At 31.4% G+C, this 16,462-nt stretch overlaps 2 long non-coding RNA genes across 2 annotated transcripts; both read right to left on the bottom strand.

Moving 5' to 3' along the window:
• Positions 1–907: 907 nt before the first annotated feature.
• On the bottom strand, positions 908–1,339 carry LOC145312859 (uncharacterized). Its single transcript, XR_013877146.1, has 3 exons — positions 1,270–1,339; positions 1,151–1,205; positions 908–1,070 (listed from the first exon to the last, which is right to left on the bottom strand). It is a non-coding gene; the product is annotated as an uncharacterized LOC145312859 (long non-coding RNA).
• A 1,125-nt stretch (positions 1,340–2,464) lies between these two features.
• On the bottom strand, positions 2,465–3,452 carry LOC145312858 (uncharacterized). The gene is made up of 4 exons (XR_013877145.1): positions 2,956–3,452; positions 2,833–2,899; positions 2,715–2,769; positions 2,465–2,643 (listed from the first exon to the last, which is right to left on the bottom strand). It is a non-coding gene; the product is annotated as an uncharacterized LOC145312858 (long non-coding RNA).
• Between the last annotated feature and the right edge of the window lie 13,010 nt (positions 3,453–16,462).

The raw sequence follows: 16,462 nt of genomic DNA, 5'->3' as shown, positions 1-16,462 counted from the left end.
AATAACCATAATATAATATACATACCATATTAAAAGCATTGCACGACATGTTGTATGCAAGTGTGTAACTACTTAAAGTAAGTCTGCAAGTATATCCAGTGAAGACTAGGAATATGTATGATGATGAAATATTTTGAAATTGTTTGAATAAAGTTACAACGTCAATTAACTTTTGATCTTCTCTTATAGCATACTTGATACTCTTTGACAGATATCTGCATGGAACACCTAGAACCAACAAGGAAACTATTGTTGGTATGATATTAGCAATATATCCAACTACAAAGAAAGAAATAATATAACCAGGATTGTTATATTTTAGTGGGCCATATGTCAAAAATTACTAACAAATTCAACTAATAAAGTGATGGATAGAATAGCTGGATAGGTAGGATTTGAAATTGATTCTGATGGTATTTGTTTGATGAATTTGAAGATTCTTAGGATGAGCATAGGAGTAATGAGTATGATTACAAAATCTAGAGCTCTTGCACAAATCCAAATGAATAGTGAATCTACAGAAATATTGCCTAAACATTCAATTTATTTTCATTTATCTTTTTAAATAATTAATATATTAATAAAATAATTTAGGTAGAAAATGAATTAATTAATATGTATATTTTTACCTTGTACCATTAATGTCATTAAATTGTGTATTGTAACCCACAAGGGAACTGACTGGATTATACTCAGCAAAGGGTACAATATAACCCCAATTTTGGTGAAAAAACCAAGTTTTTCTGCAAATATGAACATGTTTGCCATACAAGTTGGGTTTTCAGTATACATTTTAAGAATAATATTTCTGAAATATTCATTTTTAAAATGAAAAGATTAAAAAACTATTCAATTACATTTCTCTTGCTGAGATATATTATTTGGTACAAGTTATTGTTTGCAACAATATAATAAAATATGAGAGTACAGTTCCAAGTGTTGCTGTCAAAGTTGTCTTATCAACTGCATAGAATCCAAGTGCTGAAAATTGAGGTGATGCTTCTATATCTTGAATTATAAGCTCTAGCATTTTAGATTTTTTGTCATCTGAGAAATACATGATTTCCCTTCTAAGATAATAAGTCAAAGATAAAATTTTGATAAAAATTGTTCTTTAAAGTTAATCATAATTTCCTACTGTCAAAATTACCGTAATTTAAAAGTTGTTTCTTGGTAGAGTCCATAACATTTGTCAAATATAAAACCTATAATCAAATCATTGTTAATAAGTAAAAGAAGGCAATACTTTCTCATTTTTGGTACTTTTACCATAATATGTTAATGAAGTAATTGAAATTGACAGAGTTACAGCTAGAATCCAATGTTCACTCACTAATCCCTAGAATGATATATATTAAAAGTACAATACACTATAAATACTTTGATATGAATATTTAGAATTGAGGTAATAAGCCTTGCCAAACAAGTGCAATTAAATTTTGGGATGCCGTATAATACTGTTCAAGCTTCTAAATTTTATGGTATGATATAATCATATACTGGATGATTTAAAATACATATAAAGAATTATTATCATACAATTTAGTACAATTAAAGTTTCAAAATTACTCTTATATATTTTCATTTTTGTTATTTGGTCATCATTAGTTAATATTAATATTAAATATATTGAAATATATATGTATGAATTTGTTACTTACAAAATGATCACATCCAGACATATTTAACACAATCATGTATAAATTAACAGTTAGAGCACACACATTTGTAGAGTAATGCAGAAATATATATGGCTGCATGACTTTAGTCAAACTCTTGTATGTATCTACCAACATCACCATGTGTTCTACTGAAACTCTAGATTCTTGCTGATCTAAACTCATAGATTTTACTATCTCACATGCAACTCCAGAAATAACAAATGATGAAAGAACTACAATCAAACCTACAATTGCACCTAGCAATCCTAACAATTTATAGGGCAACAATACAGTTTTTTCTAGTGTTCCAGTACTCAAAACTGCAGGGATTGTTACCAATATGACTGTAGAAAGTATCACTACAAGATAAGATAGGTTTGTGTTAAAATCTCCAATTTTTGGCTTTACGAATTTCCTGTAAATACTTGCTTCTACAGATGGAGAAATCAAAGACTTGAAAAAAGAAAGAATCATTGTGATATAGTTTACAATATCAGTATGACTATGACTAACTGCAGTATTGTATCCTAAACAAATATAATTTCAAATGTTTGGGTTAATTGTGTGCAGAGTTCTTATTACCTGGGCTATTTTTCTGTCCAATCATTAAATAGATTGATGGTGCTGATGTCAGAGCAAACATAAAAACTGGATATAATACAGCTCCAAATCTGTTATAATATCCAAGAAACTCTAGGATAGAAAGAAATTTTATAATTACTTTTCTTTGCATTGACATTTTGTCTGAAATACACATTTCTGTGATTAATAACACTTATCAATAAAATAATATTATTCTCCACAATTAATAGTTTGAAACAAAATTATAAAATATGAAATGATAGTTCCAAGAGTAGCTGTAAGTGTTGATCTATCTACTGTATAGAATCCAATAGCAGAAAACTTTGGTGATGTCTCAATTTCTTGGATAACAAAAATCATGGATATTATGTCATCATTCTTGTAGTGAATTGCTTTTCTTCTAGATAAAATAGTATTAGTACAGAAAGAATTTCAAAAACTAATACAGATCTATAAAATAAGTTAGCTCACCTTATTGAATTTGCCATTTCTGCATAAGTGTCCCAACAATGATCAAGAGTTAAACCTAAGTAAGATTTCAATAATTTATTAAGAATTTGTGTAAAAAGTAAGAATGAATAATACCTACCTATAAAACTAAGCATTACTAAGGCACTGCCAATATATATTGGAAAGATAAAAATCAAATTCCCTGCCTGAAATAAAATAAATTTAAAATTCTTTATACATTATATATCTAATTCTATCTTACCAAAGCAGGTGAACATCCAGTAATAAACAGAACACACATATAAAGATTGACAATAAGATTACAAACTAATAAAGAAAAATTTAGAAATATGTAAGGTTTAGCAACTGTACTTAAGTCCTTAAAACAATCAACTATTTCCAAAACTTGAAATTTAGACAATGATGATTGATCTTGCTTCTCACATAGGTGATTTACTATTTCACATGATACAGCTAATACAAGCAATTGTGAGGTTATCAGTATAAATCCAATTAAAGCCCCAAAGATAGGTAATATTGATCCAATTTGAAATTTCTGATGAAATATTCCTGTTCCAATGATATTGGCTGTTAGGAGGGAAATTATTGCCATGATCATCAGAATAAAGTATGAAGGTTTAGTTTCAAAGTGTTGATTATGCACCCTTACAAATTTTGTGTATATGTTTCTTTCCAATGTTGGACTAATTACAGACTTGAAGAAAAATATTGAACTGTTGATTAGACTTATAATATCCACTGCACCTTAGATATAAAAATATATTTTATATATATTATTATTCATTAACAAATTAAATTAAGATTAAATGTTTTTCTTACTTAGATCTCTGTTCATTTTAAATATGTAATCATAAAAAATAACTGAATAAGAACATAGAATCATCAAAATAGGGTAGATAACAGCTCCACATGGACTGTACAATCCAAGAAAATTGTATAAAGCAAGAAGCTTTTTTATAGCCTTTGCTATTATTGCCATTTTAACTTTACAAAAATATTAGTGAAAACTAAAATTTCAAAAAGGAAATAATGACATCAATCAATTATTTTTTTGTCTGTTAACATATATATATATGATCAATGTTAACAACAAAAGCTAATTTTTTAGTTTGAAATATTGATTCATTAACTTTACTGCAATATCTTATGTGTGGATGAAAATATCATAATTTATTTTTAAAAACAATTGGATCTACTGCAGTTCATGTTAAAATATTGCTGATAAGCAATATTTCCAAAATCTATGAATTTTAAAGGCTGCTAGTTACCAAACGGCTAACCATATAGATCATGCCCGCACACTGTCTTAAGCGGCATAAGAAGGTCTACAAATAATCTGGAATAGTCATAAATCAATAATGCATAATTATCTTGCAGTGCAGGGAAATGCGCGAAAAAGACCTATTTTACGCGTTTATTCTTCAGAGAAACTTTCCTTGTGCATAATTGGATCTTGACTTTTACAGATTATTTGTAGGCCTACTTTTGCCGCTTAAAATGGTGTGCGGGTATGATCTGTATGTTCAGCCATTTGGCAGCTAGCAGCCTTTAAAATTCATAGATTTTTGGAAGTACAGCAATATTTACCGTGAACTGCAGTAGATTCAAACAATTAAACATGTCTAAACTAAAAGCCTTTCACACATGAACTAGTTAGTTAGTGTTTTCCAAGTCAGAGCAATATTGGCTTTCCCACAAAATGTTTGCATTGCTCTCCACTACTACAGTGGAATTAATAAGTAAAAAAAATATTTCTAAAAGTAATTTTTTTTAAAAGGCCAAAAGTTACTTTCCTAGTGGATCAGATGTTAAACTTGTTTTCTACTCATTTAAGTAATACAGATTGACCCTTGAAAAAGTATTTTTAAGCATCTGCAGCCCATATTTCCCAATGAATTATTAAAAAATATATATATGCTTGTTCTCTATAGATTTCCACATAAGTAGATATAAAAATATTTGTTTTACATCAATTAACAGCTGAGATTTTTTGAGCTAAAGTTTTGAAAAAGTGGCTGAGGAAAAAGGTAACTTTTCAAAAAAAATGCTTTTTTAAAGTGAAATTCCGTGTTTGTAAGCATAAATTGGGGAGGGGTTTATTCCAGGTCATATTAAGAAGTAGGGGATAATATAATTTAATGCAATAATAAATGTATCAATTGTAAACTTGCTCTTCTTTCTTTTTTGTTTTTTAATTGGTTGAAAAAAAGTAATATACTAATAAAAAACTAAGAAATATTTAGCAATATCCAGTTTCTCAAGCACTTTTTCCAAACTTTGGTTTTAAAAATCTTGGCTGTTGATTAATGTAAAAAAATAATTTGATATCCTCTGATGTGAAAATTTAAAGAGAACAAGTACATATGCATCTTTTAATATTTTATTGAGAAATATGGGCTGCAGATGCTAAAAAATACTTTTTCGAGGGTAATACTGTATTTTTTTTAAAATTTAGCATTACATTTTGAGTATTTTAGGCATTCAATAATCATAGCTTACCATTTCCTTTAATTGCTTAAAAGTTTCAATTTATACATATATAACCTTTTTATTAAAAGTCTATTTGATATATGACTTTGCAGCAATTTAGGTTGAAGTGCTTTAAAGCAAACATTTAACAATTAATAATGGATTCTTGGAAACTTTCTTGTGTAAATTATAATGTTGACAGGTCGAAATAAAGCTTCTCTATAAATCTTAGCCCATCTAAAAAACTTGAATAAATTAGTAGTCACAATTAGATTTATTACTAACATATTAGTAAATTTACATTTAAAAAGTCAAAGCAAACCTGATATTGTATGCTTCTTGGCACTCATACCCAATATGAAATACATAATGCGCATTTGTAAACAACAACCATTAAATAAATTGTACAAAAATAGATAAAGGACATACAAGAATTGGAATCATAATCATGTTAAAACTATTGTTGTTTATCTATCTTTCTTTCTAGTAGGGTTTATCAGTTTTAAAAAATGTTTAGCTTTAATCAGGGGCTGCTATTCAGCCAATTAATTCCAATTGAAAATGCCACAAAATTTAATATTTTCTTGGAGTAAACATGTTTTTTTTCTTTACATAACTGAAAGGGAGTAGGTAAGAAGATGAGAAAAAAGAGAAGGGGATTGTGGGAAATTTTGCTTTAGAATTGTTTGTCAGAATCACATTCCCTTTCCCCTGGCTCTGTTAAAAAAATTCCTAGCTCCCATTACAAGTCCCCTCTTTTTGGAGAGAAGCCCCTAGAAGATTAAAAAGAAAAAAACAATCCTTTCCAAAACTTAGTAAATAAATAAAATGCTTATAGAGATACAAAAAATAATTTTAACAATTAATTTATTTTATCCATTTCTAATCATTGAACCTAAATCTTTTGTTGATTTTAACCTCATTATAACATTTGAACAAAGTAATGGCAGTTTCCTTAGCTTTTTCTTCCATTATTTAACATTAAGATTTCTGTCCTATATATCTTGCAATTGTTCTGTCATATAACATTAGTAAATAACTATAGAAACCATATAAAGCTTAAGTTTGTTTAATGATTTTAGATATAATAGGTATTGAAAAAATATTAATTAATTTCTTGAAACACTTATAACTGCTTTGATAACTGTTATTTAAATCTAATTAATATTAACAATGAAGTATTAATAGTAATAAAAAATTAAAGTAATAAAATTTGATAATTAGAGTTCATAATACAAAAAATTTTAACTCACATATATCAAAATTTTAAAAGTAAAAATCCAACATAATCTTTTAAAAGCAAGCCTATAAAGATTAACAAATGACTAATTCAAACATAAATCCTTTATTATAGAATAAAATGGATTTTGGTATAATTCAAAATTATCACTTTTAGGGAAGCGTCACATTTATCATAACTACACCTTTATTCAAAGCCGTTAGTATTAAAATAGTAATTTAATTAATTTTCATGTATACATTATATGATAAATAAAAAGTTACCTTTAAGCTTTTTTAAATGAAAATATTAACTTTTGTTAAGGGCAGGTTTTAGGCTATTTCCAGACCAAAAAAATACCCCAAAGAAATATTTTCCCGAAAATCCTTGGAACAAACCTCTTAAAGGAAAGGGCGTAGCCACCAGCTAATAAAAAGGATATTTTTATTTGATCAAAATATTATTTTAAATCCTCTTAATAAAAGATCATAAATCAAAATCAATTGTACGCGGCCAAACAGGTGAAAAATATTAGGAATTCCATCTGGTAAAACTCCTGTTCTTAATTTCTAAATTTGTACAGCAAAAACTATCCATATGTGCTAATGTCGTATGGGTGAGTTGCACCTGGACTGAACAGTCAACTTGTCAACTCAAGGCCAGACTCTTGGTCCTTCACCTCATACCCGTGGTACAGTACATTACAGACAACCAACTCTCTGTGATGCACGACCTTTGTCTGAGAAGTCCTAACTGTGCATGGTAACGAGTTGCGCCTGTTTTGGGCCAAGGCATTCCCCCCACTCTAACTATTTACGTCGCGCATCTGACATAGTAGCAGTGGGAACCATTTTTAACGTCTTTAGTTATGACGCGGTGTCGGACCGAGATTCGAACCTAACACCTTCCCGATGACGAGCGGATGCGCTACGTGTTGAGCCACGGTCGCGGGTGAAAAAAAAAAAAAAAAAAAAAACTATCCATAACAAAATTAACACAATTATAAGACAATGAATAATGATATGGTTTTCTTCATTATTATGAGTTAAATTCTACATTTCATAACTCTACATATTGTAGGGAAAATGAGGTAACCCCCCACCCTTATTTTTAATGTTTTAAAAAATACTATTTCTCATTTGATGGTTTAAAACCTTAAATCCTGATTAGTTTGGCACAAACTGCATTTTAAAATTATGAACATAAACATAATTACTTACTATAACCAGGGGCGTCCAAGCTTTTTATTTTGGGGGGGGTAAAATTTTTTTAAGGGGGGGGTAAAATGGCGCGCGAAGCGCGCCGCAAATTTTTTTTACCCCCCCCCAAAATTTTTAACCCGGGGTTAAAATTTGCTTGGGGGGGGGGTAATTACCCCCCTGAAATCTTTTGGCAGAGGTAAAATTTGTTACCCCCCCCTGAAATCTTTTGGCAGGGGTAAAATTTGTTTACCCCCCAATTTTATCAAAAATTTAGTATAAAAATGCGCGCGAAGCGGGCAAAATTTTTTTTTGTTAGAGATTTTCTATTTTGGGGGGGGTAAATTTAAAATGGGGGGGTAATCGCCCCATTACCCCCCCACCCCCTTGGACGCCTATGCGTCTGTCAGTCTGTTATGCACCCTGTTTACTTTGTGCATTGCTGTTTTTATTGATGTTGTCATCCTTGTTATATTTCCATTTTTTTTATAAAGTACATTTTTTAACTGTACAAACGCAGTAACCTAGCCAAGACAATACCCCAATAAACTTTTCCCATAGAAATACAATAAAATAATTTATATAAAAAATAATAAACTACACAGGAAATAGTCGTATAGACAAAACAACAGAAAAAATGTCCATGAGTAGCGAAGCAATGATATAAATAAATAGCAATATTATATCAATGCTAACATCAGGTGTAATCAATAAATCACAAAAAAAAACATTTTTGATTTCTAGGATTTTTTAATTCTTAAAAAACAAATTGGCTTTTTTCTCAAGGATTTAGAGGGATAAGACAATGTATTATGAATTATAGATTAAAGTACAAAAGATTACCCCTCCTGCAGAATAAAATTAATTTTGATTAATTTTGATTAATTTTGGCCATTTAAGCTTTGAATAACTCAATCAATATTCAATAAAACATTATAAGCCAACGAATGAGATATATTGTTTCTTGTTGAGAAATATAGCTATCCAAACTTTAGCTTTAATGAATGAACACTGCAGTGCAGACTATATGGAAAGGATATACAGTGGATTTATATCAATTTATCTAGAATTATAAGAATTAGTCATGATTAACTTACAAATTATTAATGGACAAAAATTTCTCCTTTTTTTTGGGTGGGTTGTTTGTGGGAGAGGGGGAGGGGGGTTAAAATGAGTTATTGTAATAGTAGAAGAAGAAAGGGGTGTGATCGGGGGGGATTGGGTTATTTGTTTGAATTAAAATGAGATTTAAGCCGTTCGTTTAAAGTCAGGGAGAGAGGGAACAATTTTCAGTAAATTATACTTATAAACCCGTTACCTAATTCGTTGGCCCGATAACTTTTCAACCTATAATTTAAATCTACAAAGGGGATAATTTCGTTTATAATGCCTTGAGATGTATATCAATTTATCGTCCATTGTCTTATTCCCTAAGAACCCTGTTTACGCTGATTAAAGCATTGAAAGAAATCACATTATAAGAAAATTTTAGTTTTTTTAAGACCTCAAAAACGGTGGTAATAATTTTATTTTGTTTTAAGATTTCGTTGATGGCAGAACTGCTTAGATAGACTTTCCTGGAAGCATCAGTATTATGTTTCCCTCCTTGTGCATTGTTGAACACAATACACCCCCCCCCCTTCTTTATATTTTGAAATAACTTGAAAATAAGAAGGGGGTTAGTTTTTCGTTTGTAAGGTTAAGTTATAATGTGTTTTTTTAAAGAAGCTTCATAGAGCAGTAAGACTTATAAGTAGCTATAGAAATGTAAGAAAAAAAAATAACTACAGTATATTTTAAATAAAAAGGATATTAACGTACATAAAAGCGGAGATCAATCGGCTGACAAACAACTGTTTGCATTCTATGTAAGAATTGATTATATAGTTGCTTCGCTTTTGATATTATGATTGTCCTAGGAATCATAAGATCAAGATTTTAGTATGATCAATGCTAAAAGGATGTACAATAATAGACCTACGGACAATTTTGTAATGATTATAGAGTTGCCACGTAACTGTTACAGGAATCATCATGCCAAATTTAAAATCCCTAAAACAATTCTAACATAGGGGCTATAAGATACAGAGGACAAAAGGACCTTCGAGCCTATATGTAGAAAAGCTTTGCTGCTTTAAAAACATAAGGAAGAGAGGGACAGGAAGACCTCTATAAAGTAAATTAGTGCCAACTAATTGAATTTAAATAGAATTACATTCTTTTTATTGTCACATTTTTATTTAGTTAGAAAAGGTACCGTTATGTTCTATATATTAGAGTATATCTGGAAGGGAAGGGACATTGGACTGTATATTATATTGGTCCCCAAAGTTTTACAAACTCGCTCTTTCATTCATTATAATTAAAGTTGTTAGATTTAATCTACATTGCGGGTAAATATGTTTATCATCATTATGTTGGGTTGTACATTAATTCCTCGTCCAATGTCTTATCCCTTAAGATCCTTCAAGTATATAGGTGTCTGATGGTGTGTCTGTGTGTTAGATAATATCTCTAAAATTTCTTATTTCTTATTATTACAATTTTCATCAAAATACAAGAACAGACAGACAGACCCTAATCCTAAAGTAGCTGCGCTTCTTAAAGTTTTGGGGGTAATGACTGCCAATTTTTGAATGTATGGTAAACATAATGTAATATAGGAAAACCAAATTCGTATTAATTAAATATACCATGATAATATATGCGCAGCAACTCTGTGAATGTATGCCTGTCCGTCGGTTTGACGCTTCCTTAAAATTACATAGATAAAATGGAATATGTGAGGAAACCCTTACTCCTAGGGTATACTAAAAAAATTATAGGTTTTTTTATTCTACATACCAATACAACACACAAAAACTCCCCCAAAAATAGTTATAAAACTTTCCATTGCCTATGGGAAGCTACACAGTAAAGCAGAACCATATCGGTTCAGCGGTTAGAGAGATTCTTCTAAACAACCAGATAGAGATCCTGCTACTTTTACATAAGGATAAGATATGTATTATAGCTGAACCGTCATGCAATTATTGCTGCGCTACGTATGGACAAAATAGTTTCATATTCACATGTGATTTTACAGGTTAGGCTTATGTAAGAGGCTCGGCAACCACGTGTCAGCCACCGACGGGGCTGCTAGGAAATATATATATCTTATAACATTTAAAATAGTAGAATGTCTGTCTAATATGGCATGAATACCCGTAATGTGCTTTCACTCAAAGTGCAAATCGGGCACTAAACATCCCCCCACTTTATTTTGAAAATAAAAGTAAAGTAAGTAGGAGGTTTTTTTTCTCTCTTATACCTGCGGGGAATTCAAACCCTGCAGGGCCTATACAATGACACCAGCGGGGCTATCCAGTACCCAAAATAATTTAACCTAAATAAAAACGAAAGATACCCCTCTCTTATTTTCATATAAGGGGGAATAAATTTCTGGGCTCGACTCGGCACTTTGATGAAAACTAACATCCGCCCTACAATATTTTTTAAAGCAGCCAAACGGCTGTAAATATGCGGCTGCAGACCCCTTAGCTATTATTATTATTATTATAATGTAAACCCAAAGTTTCACAAGTATATATTATTTCGTGGTTTCTGGGAGGGGTGGCTATATGTATAATTTACTAAAATATACAACTTTCAGCCTGGGATCTTAAGGGATGGGACAATGATGATAAACAAAATTACCCCTTCTGTAGATTTAAATCATTAAAGGAAGATTTGCGAACTGTTAGTTAAAACCAACCAATCGAGATCTAATAAAATTATCTGAAGTTTTTGCAGTCAACGAATGTTTAAAAAAATATTTTACAATTTTCGTTGTTAAAAATCTTGTAAAATGAATAAATACTCACCTTGAAATACATACATACAGACAGACAAAGTAATGTTATGAGCATATTTCAGTTTGTTTTAGAATCTTATCCAAAAGTTCCTTCCTGAGCATTACAGATACACCAACGGACGGAAGAATATCATACATTTTATGATCATTGGTCACCTTTTTCCTTATATAAATCCATATTGTGTACAGCATTACAGACAGACTGACACACCAAGTAAGTTTTATATTCGATTCTCTTCAGAAAGGATTATCATCACAAAAAATCGGCAGTTTATCTTTAATAGCAACCAAGTAAATCAGATTTCCCCCTTAGTGTTCTGGACAGGCAGACTGACTGATAAAGGAAATTATAGAGTAGCCGCTCTACTGAAAAATAAGATTCAAAGGAACTTGATTGACATATGTCTTACAATTTACAAGTGTAAACTTTTCTGTAGATTCCTTATGTATCAATTTTATTTGGGGGCCTTATGCCTGGGAAAAATTAATTTTGAGGTTTCTTATTAGAGTTAGTTAAGAATAAAAACCAAGTCTATCTTTTTTTAATTTAGGGTAAGTCCGTCAGTAACGTTTAGCTCTTATTATGAGTTAAGGCATGTTAAAATTGGGTTATAGTCCTTTCCACGACATCCCTCCATAAGGAGCGATTCTTCGTATTTTTCACAGTAGCTTTTCTCCTATTTCTAGCCCCTGCGGGGGGCTCTAACCCTGCGGGGCCAATTACCTAACCCTGTGGGGCAATCACCTAACACAATATAACCTAACCTAACCTAAAATAACCTATAAAAAGCCATTTTAAAAATACGAAGAATCGCTCCTTATGGAGGGATGTCGTGGAAAGGACTATACCCTAAAATTGTCCTATCTATTTCAAACTTGAGGAAATTATTCCTGTAACAATTGGGTACAATTCAGAAAGCGTACTCATTCCATAATCATTGCCAAAAGTAAGTATGGTCTAATATTGGAAATATTGGTCTATAATTAGAAAATTGGACCAATAGTGTAGGAATAATCCGACCATATTAGTGATTACAATATGTAGGATCCTATGTTTGCCGTGTCTACGTCGCGGATCCACCTTCTACTGCAACAGCAACAACATCAGCAGCTGCGGGGAAGCCAAGAGCAAACACGTACAATCTCCAAACCTCCCAAAATGTATCATCATCATCAACATCAACACCAGAGGACTCCTTTTTTGTAACATAATGTCGAAACCTGATCACCTCCACCAGGAGACCAAGATCATGAGGGTTAAAGAACATTGTGAAATGCCTTGCAAGCAGTTCCTGCTATCAACACAGCTGCCGAATCACCCAAACAGAGTTGACTGGAACCAGCCCCCTCCCCCCCCTGGACGCCAGATGAATGAAACCCTGGTGTCCAAGTTTGGTCGGGAAATCCAGCAAATGTCCTACCCTGACCTTCCCTCTGAGATTTACAAGCAGAGACTAAAGGCCATTCACACCGACTCTGTACGTGACCAGATTGTTACTCTTGAGCACAATAAAGTCCTAGGTGCTCCACCCCCCAAGATCTGTGACTCTGAAAAGGACCTTCCCAGAGCCACCAGATCCACTCTTGCCCAGTTAAGATCTGGATATAGCATTATGCTTTACAGTTATAAATCCAGAATCAGCAAAAGAGATCCTGTTCCTGACATATGTCCTCTCTGTCAACAACCAGGACATACTACGAACCACCTGTTCAACTGTCCAGCCAATCCTACCACCCTCACCCCACGTGACCTTTGACTGAGACCTCTGGAGTGTGCCAGATTCCTAAATCTGGCTACCCGTGATGAAATTGATGATGATACCAACTGAGGAGGCGAGGCTACAAGAAGAAGAAGAATTACAATATGTACTTATTTTTCTATCCTTATATCAGCTATAAACAGTTCACTTTCTTATGATAAATCTAGCTTTCGGGAATTTATATCGTCGAAAAATTCTAGCTCTCATTCTATTGGAATAATATATGTATAAACAAAAATATTTTCTGCTAAAAATTCCTTTTTAAGTTTGACGGATTATTGACAGCCCATCTATGATAATAAATCTATTATTTGATAATTCTTAGGTGTATATAATATAACTAAACCAGAAGTTTAAAATATCCGGGATCTAAAGGGATAAGACAATGGCCAATGTACATCCTCAATGATGATTTACAAAATTACCCCATTTATAGATACAATTAGTGCTTGAAACGTTTGGACACCCAACCTAATAAAACAACCAATCAAAATCCATCAAGGTCCCCCAAGTTGTCGAGCCAACAACTAAGAAAACATTATTATAAAAAATTGGGGACTAGTGTAATAAACAGCTCATTGTCCCCCCCTCCCTGATGAAATATACTCGTTAGTTCTATAAGTGGGAAAAATAAGCGGAAATTAAAAATATTTTCTGAGAAAAATATTCCAAGAAACGAGAATGATTACATCCAAAGATACGACATGCTGATATGTAAACAATTGTAATTGGGGCTATAAATTAGTTTGGCGGTTTCCCTCAAAGATTCTTTCCCCATTAATTTGAAAGAAATTGAAAATAAAGGAGGTGGGAAATTTTTCGTTTGTTTTTTTATTACTTCAGGTGAGGTTAGGTTAGGTTTTATTTGGTACTAGGTAGCAGCATAAAGTCTCCACTTGTAGGAGTTTGACAAAGGGAAAAAATACTCCCCTGTTATTTTCAATTAATTAAATAAAGGGAGAGGGGTTCAGTGCCTGAGGCTTTTGAGGAAAAGCAACATAAGTCTCTAGGGATTGGGCACGCAGGGCTAGATCCTTCGGCTAGGTGCTAGGAATAAAATTTCTTATAAATATTGAAAATTTCAAAGGGGATGTTCGAAGACCACCAAACAACTAGATGTGGCTACACTTATGGATTTAAAGGGATAAGACATTGACGATAAATTGATGTGCATCCCCAATGATGATACACAATATTAACCCTTCTGTAGATTACAATTAGTGTTGAAACGCTTAGACACTCAACCAATTAAAATTCAATAAACGAATTGGAAAACTTTATCATAAAACCTTGGGGACTAGTGTTATAAGCAGCCCAATGTCCCCTCTCTCCCTATGTTACACTGTTAAAAATAATTTTTTTATTTAGTATCAATTGATACTCTGGAGAGTATTGGACCCGTAAGTACCCTACAACTATATAATTAATATATAACACTATGTAATACTATATAACACAATAATTATTACTATACAGAACCCATACATTTTTTTAGTATCGATTGATTCGCTCTAGGGTACTATAGAATACGCTGTAGAAAAGTTTATAAAAATAGTAATATTTTATACGTTGTAGGGTATCGGAAAATACGCTGTAGAAATGTTTCTTGATTTAGTACTATTTCATACGCTGTAGCGTATCAGACAATACGCAAGAGAATGGTTTATTAATATAGTAAATATTCATTCGTTCTAGGGTACGAATCTGTACTGTAAAGAATAATTGAAACAGGCAACATTCGTGCACACCTCTCATGGAAGTGTTTCAATGCTTGGTCGTTTTAGACAAAGATGAAATGTTACTATTTATGCTCAGATTTATAGTTTTGTTTTTTGTAATTATGACTGACCATAGTTTTTATTTTTAAGGATAATGTTTAGTCCTAAACATCTTTAAAGTAATTTTTTTACTAAATTTACATTTAAATTAATGTTTTATGGCTCTGCTTGGTATGTTTGTTGATATAACAAAATGTATATGTACATATAATAATCATATATTATAAACTGATCTTTCATACAAAGTAAAACAGTTTCATTCCCTACAAAGTATCAAAAATTATGATAGAGGGTAACAACAATTGCGAAGGAGGGCAATGAAAAATTACTTCTACCGTATTGAATTATATTCCCAAGAGCGTATTAGACAATACTATACAGACAAATACATTATTTAGTACTACGTGTTACTTCACAGAACATTACCTAATACTTAATACAGCATTGAAAACTTCCTTGTATCGTAATGAGGTTTTTTTCCTACTACGTACGGATTGATACTATACATTAATGTGAAGAATATAGAGTATCATCTGATGCTAAAAAAAAAAATATTTTTAACAGTGTACACTAAAGCTTCTGATTAAACTAAAGGAAGGAAGGCAAGACAAAAAATAGAGATATTACAGAAGGTAAACATTGAAAAGAAAAAAAAATAGCCTAAAACCAGGGTTTAAATGAATAGAAAAATATCAAATATTCGATTTTGAAGCTAAATAATTAAGCTTTCATTAAGCTTTTGATAATGGATTTATTATCACTTGGATCCTACACCAGATAATCATGCAATTGAATAAAGTAAAACTAAAATAAAAATCCACTCCCCTCCTACTGGATGAATTAAATGACCAATAAGTTATGTCAATGTAAGCAAACTAAATTGACGCCAATTTTTCACCTTTCATTATATCCATGTATAATTTATATCCTTTCTTCAAATAAAAGAATAATTTTCCATCCATTTTTTATAATTTATTGGTTAATAATTAACAGTTTTATATCGCATCAACCTTTCCATTGATTCCTGAAAAAAGCCCAAACATTCAAGTAAGTAAAGTCATTGTTTTCATTTTTTTTTCAGGTATTCAGGGATTTGACAATGGATGAGTAATTATTCTTTATAAAATAACTAGTGACTACACGCCCCTAGCATCTAGAGGCTCTGTAATGGTAGGGGTATGGAGCCAGAAAAAGAGCTTCAAACCAACCCAAGGCTTAAATAAAATAGCATAAACCACCATAGGATCAATGTGAAGCTTACCTAAAATATAGAACGCAATTGACACATTATCTAGTGAGATCTTCAGCTTCAGACAAAAATCCTCATTACTGTATACAATAGGATTTAAGGGATTTATTAACAATATCTGCCAAAAATTTACTTAACCCTGATTTTTAAAATCATAATGTTGTATAAAGGTTTTTGTATAAAGCATAAAAAAGTTGAAAAAAACTTATGTTTATACATTG

The sequence above is a fragment of the Acartia tonsa genome, chromosome 2 (genome assembly GCF_053477335.1).
Source record: "Acartia tonsa isolate MP-2025a chromosome 2, ASM5347733v1, whole genome shotgun sequence".
Taxonomy (NCBI): Eukaryota; Metazoa; Arthropoda; class Copepoda; order Calanoida; family Acartiidae; genus Acartia; species Acartia tonsa.
The sequence above is the reverse complement of the archived record's forward strand: the minus strand, read 5'-3'. Positions and strand labels throughout refer to the sequence as shown.